Consider the following 12,119-nt stretch of genomic DNA (forward strand, 5'->3'; position numbering starts at 1 on the left):
TGAGCATCTTGAATTTCTCCTGTTTCAGATAGAGATTCAAGACCCTGAGATCCAGAATTGGACGAAGTCTGCCATCCTTCTTGGGAATCAGGAAATACCGGGAGTAGCATCCCCGACCCCTTTCCTGCTCTGGGACCACCTCTATCGCACCCTTTCTTAACAGAGTCAGCACTTCCTCCAGCAGAAGTAACAGATGTTCCTCCGTGCAATAACCTTGACAAGGAGGGTAATTGGGAGGGAATTCCCGAAAGGGAAGAGCATACCCATTTTCTACAAGATTGAGAACCCAAAGATCTGATGTAACCGATTCCCAATCCTGTAGAAAATGGGTAAGCCGACCCCCCACCGGACCCACATGATCCTGAATGGCGGATCTAGGGCTGCTTTTCTGAGGCTGGAGGGTTGGAGGAAGTGGAGGAGGAGGAGACTTGTCGTCCACGAGGACGTGCCCTTTGCTTTCCTCTGTACGACCTGTACACGGAATTTTGCTGCTGCTGTTGCTGACCTTGTCGGTAATTCCGAAAGGAGCGACCAAAACCCCTGAATCTCCTGTTGGACGAAGAGCCTCTGACCTGGAGACCTAAAGATCTAGCAGTCGCCCTACTGTCTTTAAATCTCTCCAGGGCCGTATCTGCTTTCTTCCCAAAGAGACCAGATCCATCAAACGGAAGATCCAGCAAAGTCGCCTGAACATCCGCTGAAAAGTCCGAGGATTTCAGCCAAGCCGACCTCCTAGTGGCGACAGCCATGCCCATGATACGTGCCACCGAGTCCACAGTGTCCAGACCACTCTGTATCACTTGGCGAGCCTCCGCCTGTGCATCCGAAATAACCTCCTCAAAATCCTTCCTGCTGGCTTCAGGAACCTTAGGAGCTAGAGTTTGCAAAGAATCCATAAGGGCATGCACATACCTCCCCATCAGACAAGTGGCATTAGTCGACTTCAACGCCATGCTCGCAGAAGAGAAGGTCTTTTTAGCAACCTGATCCTGCTTCTTTGCCTCTTATTCACAGGGCACCTGGGGAAAGGCACTCACATTCTTTTTGGAGCAGGCTGCTTGAATGACTAGACTCTCTGGTGATGGATGAGACGTCAAAAAAGCAGGGTCTTCAGGTGCAACCCTGTACCTTCTAGCCACACTCTTAGACACCGCAGGAGCCGACAGAGGTTTCTTCCACACCTCTAAAATGGGCTCCGTTAAGGCGTCATTAAACGGGAGCAACGGTTCCACCACAGAACTAGGTGAATGCAAAACCTCAGTGAGAAGATTGGAATTAAACTCCACCGTAGGCAAAGTCAATTGCAAAAGTTCCGCAGCCTTCCTCATCACCACATGATAAGGCTGGACATCCTTAGAAGGTGTACCAGAGCCTGAAGGTAACTCCCACTCTGGAGAGAAATCCAGGCTACCAGCGTCAGCCAGATCCTCAAAACAGTCCTCATCCAATTCACCTTCCTCCAAATCTGGATGTGACTCCATATACATCCTTTCTTCATAAAGGTGCTGTGCCTCCCTTCTGGACCTCTCCTTCACACGCCTCGCAGCTGGATCCACCAACGGCTCCGACGGAGTCGGGAACGGCATCGTCAACGAATCCGAAGGCTCAGCGGGATGCTCTCGAGGACGCTCAGGAGCGGGCGTCGACGACTTCGGCAGAGCCGGAAACTGCCAATGCGGCGTCGGAGCCGGCATATAAGGCATAAATGGAGCAGGAGGATAGGACTGAGGGACTCCAAGATTGAAAGCCAGAGGACCCATGGGACCCGAAGGTGCGCCAGAGGGGTACCATGCCCTTGAAAAGACGCCATACATAGCGTTCAGAAACGCCGATGGGTCCTGGCCTGGGGTTGGAAAGGGTGGCTGTAAACCCCCAGGCTGGTCTTGAGGAGGGATTGGATTCGGCTCTTCGGCAGGCGTAGAACCCACATCCACCTGAACCTCTTCTTCATCTCGGGCCGGGGACGGCGCCGGAGACGGATTCGAAGCCGGAGTCGGGGGCTGCACCCGCGACTCCGAAGGCGAGGCCTCACCTTCTGGTTCCGAGACTTCCAGCGTAACCACCTTAGAACGCACCTTCTTCGGTGACCTCGACCTCGACCCCGACTCCTTACCGGAACGACGTCGGGACTCATGCCTCCTCTTTTTATGTTTCCTTTTCGACTTCGAAGCATGGTCTGTAGCGGACCTCGAAGACGACCCCTCTCGAGATCTGGATCTTGACTTCACTCTCGACCTCGACTGCGCCCTTCGAGAACGAGACCTCGAAGATCTTCCTTTTCCAGCCTTCAGCTTTGCCACCAGGAGTTTGGTCTCTCTTTCCCTCAGGGCCTTCGGGTTCATCTTCCGACATGAGGAACATCCATCCACATCGTGGTCTGAACTTAAACACCAGATGCAGTCATCGTGCAGGTCGGTAATAGACATCATTTTACCGCACTCCCTGCAGGGCTTGAAGCCGGTCTTCTTTGTCGACATCGTCAAAGAGACAAGATACAGGGAAGCAGAAAATGGTAACAAAAAAGCAACAAAGTACCAGTTGGCTACTGAGATTCCCGATAACCGTTAGCGTTGACGACGCGGAAAAAAGGGAACTGATGTCATCACGCCGGCGTGGGCCTATTATAGGCGTCGGTGACGTCAGCGGAGTCGGGTGCGAGGCCGTGTCTCTATGACGTCCAAGTCCACGTCGGCGCGAGGCTACGAAAAGAATTTCCGAATGTTGCTGACGCAAGGGGGATATTCACAAGGTGAGGAATCCACATGGCAGATGAATCTATCAGAAAAACACATTCTTAGACACACCTGGGGACCATTAACCAACTTCTTACTGAATATTATGACATTGTAGCAGTGGTAGACCCTGTCAACAGCTTCATACCTTATGAAACCTTTAAACCTTTGAAATAAACTAGCTTAATTTGTAGCCCTGAACTCTAAGGCATCTTAAACTTGAGGCTTTAAGCATGCTCACCACTGATTTTCTCCGCTCTTTCCCTGATAATATTAATGTGGTGCTGTTCTTGTGTGGACTTTAATAACTGCCAAGCATCCCCCAGGCAAATTGCACAGTTTATTAAGTCCTGAACAGACATCACATTGTATTCTCAGAATTGAAGTTTTGCTGTTAACATTGTAACAATGGGGTTAACACCCAAACAGTAAAATGCAGTTGGGTAAAAAGCCAGGATTAGCTGAAGTTATCACATATAACAAAGGGACACCTTGCAGCTATGAATTTTGTTCGTATGTGGAAAGTCTTGTGTCAAGCTTTCACCACTATCCCTTATGCATTGTGGTGACAGTACTTTTTCACAGGTAGCAGTCCCTATACCTTGCATTGCATGTTTAAAACCTGGGGTACTTAGATGGGGACATGCTATCCATACTGACTTGTTAGAAAAGGGAGCTGATGTATCAAAGGATTAACCCATTCTGTGTTTGTGGTTAAACATGATAGTAAATGGGTGTGTGGCCAAGCAGCATGGCCGACAGGACGTGAGCTCCTTTGGCTCCCGACGGGCCAGCGCTGAAATCCTGTTACTTATCCTTCATTAGGGTCCTCGGACCGGATTTGCGGTGGTGTGTGGGTCTCTGCAAACGAGGGCTACAGCCTACGCAGCGGTGCTCCTGACCGGCGACCTGCAACCGCCTGTCGCGGAACTGGACGCGAGGCTGGTGGGCAAGAAGCTACGCGGGGCCGGAGCTACACGAGGCCGGAGCTACGCGAGGCCGGGGTGCGGCCTGTGACGGTGTAGTGGAGCGCAATCCTGGTGCTTGCCGAAGCCTACCCTGAGTGAAGTCCTGCAGCAAGGGAGGCACCCACTGCCATCGGGGGCCTCCAGTGAAGACATACGTTCCTGCAGCGCGGCCGGCCTCTCCGAGTGCACGACGAGTGAGGCGGAGGGCGGCGAGGACCCCGGGGCCTCATCGGGACTTAGTCCGCCTGCAGTGGTGTCCAGACCGGGAAACCACCGTTACAACGCATCTATTACAACGCACACCGTTACAACGCACATCATTACAGCGCAGGATCCTTTACAACGCATGATATTACATAGCAGATGCTATTACAACGCATGCCATTACATCGTAAGTATAGGTAAGTATATCTTTTTATTTAATCTTTTTTTAATTTAAAAAATAATACAAATAATTAAAATAAATTAAAGTAATTTTATATATATATATATAGTTTGGGTTTTGGGGTACAGGGGTATTTTTAGGGTTCAGGGCTGGGTTTGGGTTTTGGGGTACAGGGGTATTTTTAGGTTTCAGGGCTGGGTTTGGGTTATGGGGTACAGGGGTATTTTTAGGTTTCAGGTTTGGGTTTTGGGGTACAGGGGTATTTTTAGGTTTCAGGGCTGGGTTTGGGTTTTGGGGTACAGGGGTATTTTTAGGGTTCAGGGCTGGGTTTGGGTTTTGGGGTACAGGGGTATTTTTAGGTTTCAGGGCTGGGTTTGGGTTTTGGGGTACAGGAGTATTTTTAGGTTTCAGGGATGGGTTTGGGTTTTGGGGTACAGGGGTATTTTTAGGTTTCAGGGCTGGGTTTGGGTTATGGGGTACAGGGGTATTTTTAGGTTTCGGGGCTGGGTTTGGCTTTTGGGGTACAGGGGTATTTTTAGGTATCAGGGTTGGGTTTGGGTTTTGGGGTACAGGGGTATTTTTAGGTTTCAGGACTGGGTTTGGGTTATGGGGTACAGGGGTATTTTTAGGTTTCTGGGCTGGGTTTGGGTTTTGGGGTACAGGGGCATTTTTAGGTTTCAGGGCTGGGTTTGGATTTTGGGGTACAGGGGTATTTTTAGGGTTCAGGGCTGGGTTTGGGTTTTGGGGTACAGGGGTATTTTTAGGGTTCAGGGCTGGGTTTGGGTTATGGGGTACAGGGGTATTTTTAGGGTTCAGGGCTGGGTTTGGGTTATGGGGTACAGGGGTATTTTTAGGTTTCAGGGCTGGGTTGGGGTTTTGGGGTACAGGGGTATTTTTAGGGTTTAGTTTTAAAATAAATCTTTTAAATTAATTAAAAAAATTAATTTTAATATTTTTATTATTTTTTATTAATAGTTCCTTATTAATATTAGTTCTTTTAAAAATAAAGTTAAAGTTATATATGTACAAAATAATTATTTTAAAATAATGTATTTTATTAAATTAATTAAATTGTAATTAATTACATTTAAAAAAAAAAGAATATACTTACCTATACTTACATTGTAATGGCATGCGTTGTAATAGCATCTGCTATGTAATGTCATGCGTTGTAAAGGAATTTGTTGTAAATGCATGTGCGTTGTAACGGTGTGCGTTGTAAAAGTTCGCGTTGTAACGTCATACATCCGTCCAGACCGGGTCCCGGAGGTGTGCCCTGGTCCCTGGGGGCAGGGGGAATGCCCTAGACGGCGGTGAGCTGGTCCAGAGGCTGGCGGACGACTGCAGCTGTACGGGGCCCCTGCGAGTGGTGAGCTGGTCCTACGCGAGGCCAGGGCTGCGGCCTGTGTCGACGTGGGTGGCGCGCGCCTGGTGCTTGCCTGCCCTGGGTGAAGAATTGCGGCGAGGGAGGCGCCCACTGCCATCGGGGGCCTCCCATGAAGGAACACGCTCCTGCAGCGCGTCCAGCTCTACGGTCACACGGTGGTGTATGCGAGGGGCGGCGAGGACCCCCTTGGGGTCGCCATCGACGCTTCGCCCGCCTGCAGTGGAGTCTGGACCGGATCCCGGGGGTGTGCCCAGGTCACTGAGGGCAGGGCGAGTGCCCTAGACAACAGTGGCCCGGGCCGGAGGCTTGCGGACGACTGGTGCACCGCTGGGCCCCTGTGACTGGGGGATCGGCCCTACGCGAGGCCGGAGCGGCGGTTTACCTTGCAGTGGGTGAAGCCCGGAGCTGGCGCCTGCTGCAAGCTGCCTGGAAGTTTGGCGACGGAGGTGTCCACTGTCATCGGGGACCCCTGCGAGGAGCTGTGCTCTCATATTTCACCAAGCACCCGCAGGTGAGCGGAGGAGGGGACTAGAGACTATGAAACCGGACAACCTATTGCCCTGGGGAGGCATCTACTATCCTTGGGGGTTCTCAGAGGGGAGTTGAGCCACTGCATCGCCTCTGGCCCCCGCAGAGCATCTGGGGCCCAGTAACACGGACTCTGCGGCCCGATACAGGGGTCCCGCTCCACCCTGGAGAAACAAATTGAGACAGTCTCCATTTATGTGAACTTATTGCGGGCAGGTCTGAGGAAAGTTGCGGATAAGGTCTCTACTGCGGAAGGAGATATCGTCCAGCTGCAGGGGGAGGTGGCTTCCCTGAAGAAGACAGTTTCGCAGCTTACCGCCACGACGGGGGCACTGAAGCGTAGGGCGGAGGACGAGGAAGGGAGGGCATGCCGCAGTAACATCAGGGTCCTTGGCAATCCGGAACGCTCGGAGATGGGCAATGCGGAGAGATTCCTGGAGAACTGGATCCGCACGACACTCTGCCCCGCAGGCCTGTCTGGGGTCTTTGTGATAGAGCGGGCCCACAGGGCGCTGGTCCCGCCGCCGAGACCAGGTGCTCCACCGAGAGCCCTAATTGCTAAGATCCTGAACTATCGGGACAGAGACTGCATTCTGAAAGCAGCTAGGGAAGCGGCGAACCTCACCTTTGAAAATGCCAGAGTTTCTATCTACCCGGACTATACCCACCAGGTACAGGAACAGAGGAAATCCTTCCTAGCCGTTAAGCAAAAACCTCGGGATCTACATCTGCAATACATGCTACTCTACCCTGCCAAGCATAAGGTCATATCCCAGGGAAAAGAACATTTCTTTGACGCCCCGGAGGAGGTGTGGGAGTGGCTGGAGATTAGGGGAGATGCCCTCCCGCCGGTACATACTGCCTTCAAACAGCTGGTTTGTGTCGGAGCTGGTTTGGGGGAGGGAAGCTCTCTTCTCCACTTGTTGGGTGGTTCAGTCCGGTTGGGCGCATGGGGTGGCTGTGCACGTCCTGGCACCAGCATGGGCAGGGCATTTCTGCATGTTTTGTTGTTGTCAGTAAATTGCTTGTGGGAGGGGGGAGGTTGATGTTTAAGGAGGAATTGTTGGGGGGGTTCGTTGCAGGCATCGTATGTATTACACTTTGGGCACGGGATCGAGGTGACTCCATGGGTAGTGGAATACGGCATGTTCAAACACATCACCTAACATGGGGTATAAGTTTCTGAGCTGGAACGTGAGGGGGTTGGGTACATGCACCAAGAGGTATAGGGTCCTCTCCTCCTTTCGCTAGCACAAGGTGTCGATCGCGTGCCTCCAGGAAACAAACCTCACAGATGAAGGGGCCCAAAAATTGGGGAAAAAGTGGCGGGGTCAGGTGTACCACTCTTCGTTTTCCACATATGCCAGGGGGGTCCTAGTCTGGGTGGCCCCTGGAGTGCCGTTTGCTGTCCAATACGTGGAAGCTGACATTCAGGGGAGGTACCCGCTCCTTAGAGTGAAGCTAGATGGCAGGGATATCACCATACTGAATTCCTATGCATCAAACACGGATGACCGTTTTTTTTCAGCCCCTGCAAGAGGTCTTGATCCCAGACCTGGAGGTACCGGTGCTTTGGTTTGGGGACTTTAACTGTGTCCTGGACCTCACTCTTGATAGGTTCCCACCCCGCACAGGCACGAAACCACGAATGACAGCGAAACTCATGGAGGTCATGGGGAATATAGGTGCTCTTGATATTTGGCGCCAGTGAAACCCGACTCAGAAGGTGTATACCTGTTTTTCCTCCACTCACAATAGCCATAGTCGCTTGGACAGGGTCCTAGTCACAAACAAAGAGTCAACCATGTCACTTAAGGTTACCCATCAGGCACGTTTCCTATCTGATCATTCTCCTGTAGCGTGTGTGGTGAATTGGGGGCTCAGTTATATCGCCCCCGGTCCTGGGGGTTACCAATGGAGATCCTTCGGGACCAGGTGGGAAAACATCACATAGAAACCGCCATCAACGACTACGTGGGTCTTAATGGGGGGGGGGGTGCGGGAGCTCACCTTGGCCACGAAATGGGACGCCTTAAAGGCGGTGGTGAGAGGGGCGTGCATGGGCCTCACCTACGGGGTTCGGAGACAGCTCCAACTGGATCTGCAGGACGCGGAGTGTAGCCTTTTAGATCTGTAGACACCTGATGCTCTGTCACGAGAGGGGGAACAGGAACGGCTCGACCGATATAGACAGCGCCTTCACTGGGAGGGCTATAAATCCGGTCGCCTGTTGGCCTGGATTCTCCGACTGGAGCAGGCCTCGGAGAGAATTGTGGCCCTGAGGGGGCCTACAGGGGGCGTGGTTCACTCATAAGTGGGTCTGCTACGAGTTCTCCAGTCTCACCTCCAACAGGTGTACGCCGCTGACCCCGCCATTTCTGAGGCCTCTTATCTCCCTTACCTTCAAGGGTTGACCCTGCGGTCTATTCCCAAAGCTGCGCAGGAGGACCTGGACGAAGCCCGGACGTTGGGTGAGGTGCGTACCGCACTGCAGCGCCTACCGCAGGCTAAGTCCCCGGGAAGCGACGGATTCCCTCCTGAATTTTACCAGACATTCGAGGGTACACTTTCCCGACCCCTATTGCAGGTATTCCATGAGGCATTTGAGAGCGGGACTCTCCCACCGAGTATGACTCTGGGAGAAATATGTATGATCCTGAAACCGGGGGGACGCTCATGAACCTTTGTTGTAGTGTCCGATCACGATGATCAACACGGACATAAAGATCTTATCTAAGGTGCTTGCTTCGCACATGGTACCGTATATGTCTCACTTGGTCCATGAAGACCAGTGCGGTTTTATTACGGGGCGCAATACAGCCATGAACCTGCGGCGGTTGAACCACAATATTCATGAGGTGCGTGGTCAGGAGAAGCAGATGGTGTTGGTGTCTATCGACCTTGCTAAGGCGTTCGACACGGTTGACTGGGGTTATTTACTAGAGGTCCTCCACGCTGTGGGGCTGGGCCCCAACTTTTGTCGTTGGATATGCATCCTGTATAAGTCCCCTCGTGCTAGGGTGAAACTTGGGGGCGCACGGTCTGAGGAATTATTTCTTTCTTTATTTCACTTCATAAAGCGCAGCTATCACCTAAAAAAGGCATCCTGGAGCTGGCAGACTCATAACGACGGGGCAACCGAATGGCGAGCTAGGGTTTCGGGAAGAGCAGTGTTTTCAATCTCCTCCTAAACAGGAGGAGATCGGGGATATGTCTTAGCTCAGCCGGGAGAGCATTCCACAATTTCGCCGCAGCTACTCAAAACGATCTTCCTCCTGTTTTGATTTTCTTAAACCTAGGTATTGTCACCAGCCTGGCAGAAGAGGATCGTAGGCTGCGGGCTGGCGCATGCCGCCTGAATTTTCTTTGTAGGCAAAACGGGCCCAGCCCATGCAAGGCATTAAAGGCCAGAAAGAGAGACTTAAATTGTACCCTCTGTCTCACCGGGAGCCAGTGTAGCTGGGCCAAGGCCTTAGACGAAGAAGCTCTCGTCGGCAACCCCAGAGCTAGTTTGGCCGCCGCAGACTTGATTCTCTGGAGTCTATCCATAAGATAGCTCGGGGAATCCAACAGCAGAGAGTTACAGTAGTCTAACCTACTGAGCACAGTGCAGCGTACCACCTCTACCCGGGCGGGAGGCAGTAATAGTGGAAGAATTTTCCTCAAGAGTCTAATAATGGCTAGGCAGCCAGCTACCAACTTCGAGACCTGCGCCTCCAGGGAAAGATCATTGTTGAACGCAACACCTAGGTTTCACACTACCTTCACTGGCTGTACCACTGAGGAAAAATCCCCAAGCCAGAATTACAGGGTAAGGGAGTTTGCACCCTAGGCCTTGGGCAGTATAACACTTCCGTTTTCTCTACATTGAATTGCAGGGAGTTAGCCTTCAACCAACCCGTCGTGTCTTGCAGGCAGTTGTGAAATTCTTCCACAGAGGTTGAATCATCTCCCTCCAAGGAGAGAATCAGCTGCGTGTCATCAGCGTAGTTGACAATTTCGATATTATGTTTTTTGATGATTGCAACTAAAGGACTCATATAGATGTTAAACATGGCAATGGGACGGGGTACACGCCAGGGGTGTCCCCTCTCACCGCTCCCGTTTGCCCTGGTCATAGAGCCCTTTGCTGTCCGAGTCCAGACGGATATGGAACAATGGGGTATCAGGGTGGGGGACACTTGCAATGTCATCTCCTTATATGTGGACGATGCATTGTTCTATCTGACTGCTCCCCGGGAGGCACTGCCGATACTGCTCACCACTTAGATCGGTTAGGCGAGGCGTCGGGGTTGCGACTTAACCGCAGTAAGTCTATTATTTTTCCGTTTGGGGGCCTTGACTCGGTGCCCTTGGGAAACTTACCAGACCTCGGGCTGCGTTATAAACAAGAGGTTTTCCGCTATCTCAGAATACAGGTGGCCCGACAGATTCACAGCTGCTGGCCCGGAATGTGAATCGCATACTCACGTCCTTACAGCAGTCAGTGTCCTTTTGGAACTCTTTGCCACTCTCTCTGATGGGACGGCTGGCCTTCGCCAAGATGGTGATGCTTCCTCGGATGTTATATGTCCTTTAGAACTCACTGTGTCCTCTCCCCCCATGAGTTTTCCGCACTCTCAATATGCTGCTCACGTCTCTGCTCTGGGCGGGTCAGCGGAGTAGGGTAGCACGCCAGACTGTTGTCCGCAATTACGAGGAGGCGGGTTTGGAAGCGTCACGCTTCGACTTCTATTACTATGCGGCACAGTTGCAACATGCAGCCCATTGGTTTACGGACGCGGACAACTGGGAGACGCGCCTCCTTGCGGGTAGGGAGGACGTTCAGCTGCTACAGGTCGCCATAATGCAGGGGAGGGGGCGGATGCGACTCTCCCTTATGTTGTGCGTCATGCGGCCGGCACTTGGCAGCGATTTGTTGAGATGGTCTTAAGGAGGGCACCCTTTTATAGTGAGCTTCCGGTCTGGAAACTGGCCCCCTTCAATGACATGGAGAAATACATGTCTTTCCACTCCTGGCGGGAGGGTGGTTGCGAAGTCCTGGCTGACCTTTACCCCAACGAGTCCTTCCTAACTTATGAGCAGGCGGAGGAGGCCTTTAGCCTGGGGAGGGGACAATACTTACACAATATGGTAAAGGCTACTTGGCCGCAGTACCCGGTCGCACTACCACTGACTCACACCTTTGACATCCTCTCTTCTCTATAAGGCCATGAAACAGGATTCCACTCACACCGGTGCCACCGTCCCGGGCGACCTGGGAGGCAGATCTCGGTACTGCTCTGGAACTGGGGCAGTGGAGGCGCATAGGATCCCTTACGCGCAAGGTCTCGTGCAATGCACGGTTTAAACGGATACATTTTAATTTCTTACAACACACCTACCTAACCCCAGTTCCCTGAGGCGTATCTCTGGAGATAGAGGAGACGGATGCCCTTGATGTAGCGCAGAAAGAGCGGGCTTCCTACACTTAGCCTGGGACTGTCCTTCGGTCAGGCGTTTCTGGGTGGGGGTGGTGGAATGCATAGTCACAGCTACAGGCCTTCGGATAGCGATAGACCCCCTGCATTGTCTGCTTGCGTTAGTCCGCAGTCCCAAGAAAAGGAAGCTTTCATATAAACTCTTACAATTAATGTTGGTGCTCCCCAGACGCAGAGTGGCGATTACTTGGATGGGGCAGAGGGCGCCGGAAGTGCCCATTTGGCTTAGGGATGTCCGGGAGTGGTCCCTGGCTGAGGAAACTCACATGCAACTCGTTCGGAGAGACGAGAAACTGCAGGACGACTTACTCGCCTGGCGAGCCGTGTGTGCATCAGGGCTAGCAGAAGGGGAGCTTTCCACCCATGACGAGTCTGACAGTGAGGGCGGTGGGCTGAGTGCACCAGCTGGGTAGGGGTCGGATGGTGAGGAAGGGGGTGGCAACTAGGGATATTTACCACCTGCAGATGTACCGGGATTGGCTACTGCCCCACGATGTTTTATTTGTCAATTATGGTGTTTCCTCCCGATGAGTCCGTTCCTCCCTTGTTGCTGCCTACAGTCCTAAGTGCTGATAATGAGGTAGTCGATCTGTATACATACACTGTAATGATGCCAATTGGGTGTTAAAATGAAAAATA

General features: G+C 52.3%; 1 protein-coding gene across 2 annotated transcripts in view; it reads right to left on the minus strand.

The window, feature by feature from the left end:
• Positions 1 to 12,119, minus strand: part of HTT (huntingtin) — a 2,178,328-nt gene that overhangs the window by 1,071,101 nt on the left and 1,095,108 nt on the right. The window lies entirely within an intron of this gene.

Source organism: Lissotriton vulgaris, chromosome 3_2, assembly GCF_964263255.1.
Source record: "Lissotriton vulgaris chromosome 3_2, aLisVul1.2, whole genome shotgun sequence".
Taxonomy (NCBI): domain Eukaryota; kingdom Metazoa; phylum Chordata; class Amphibia; order Caudata; family Salamandridae; genus Lissotriton; species Lissotriton vulgaris.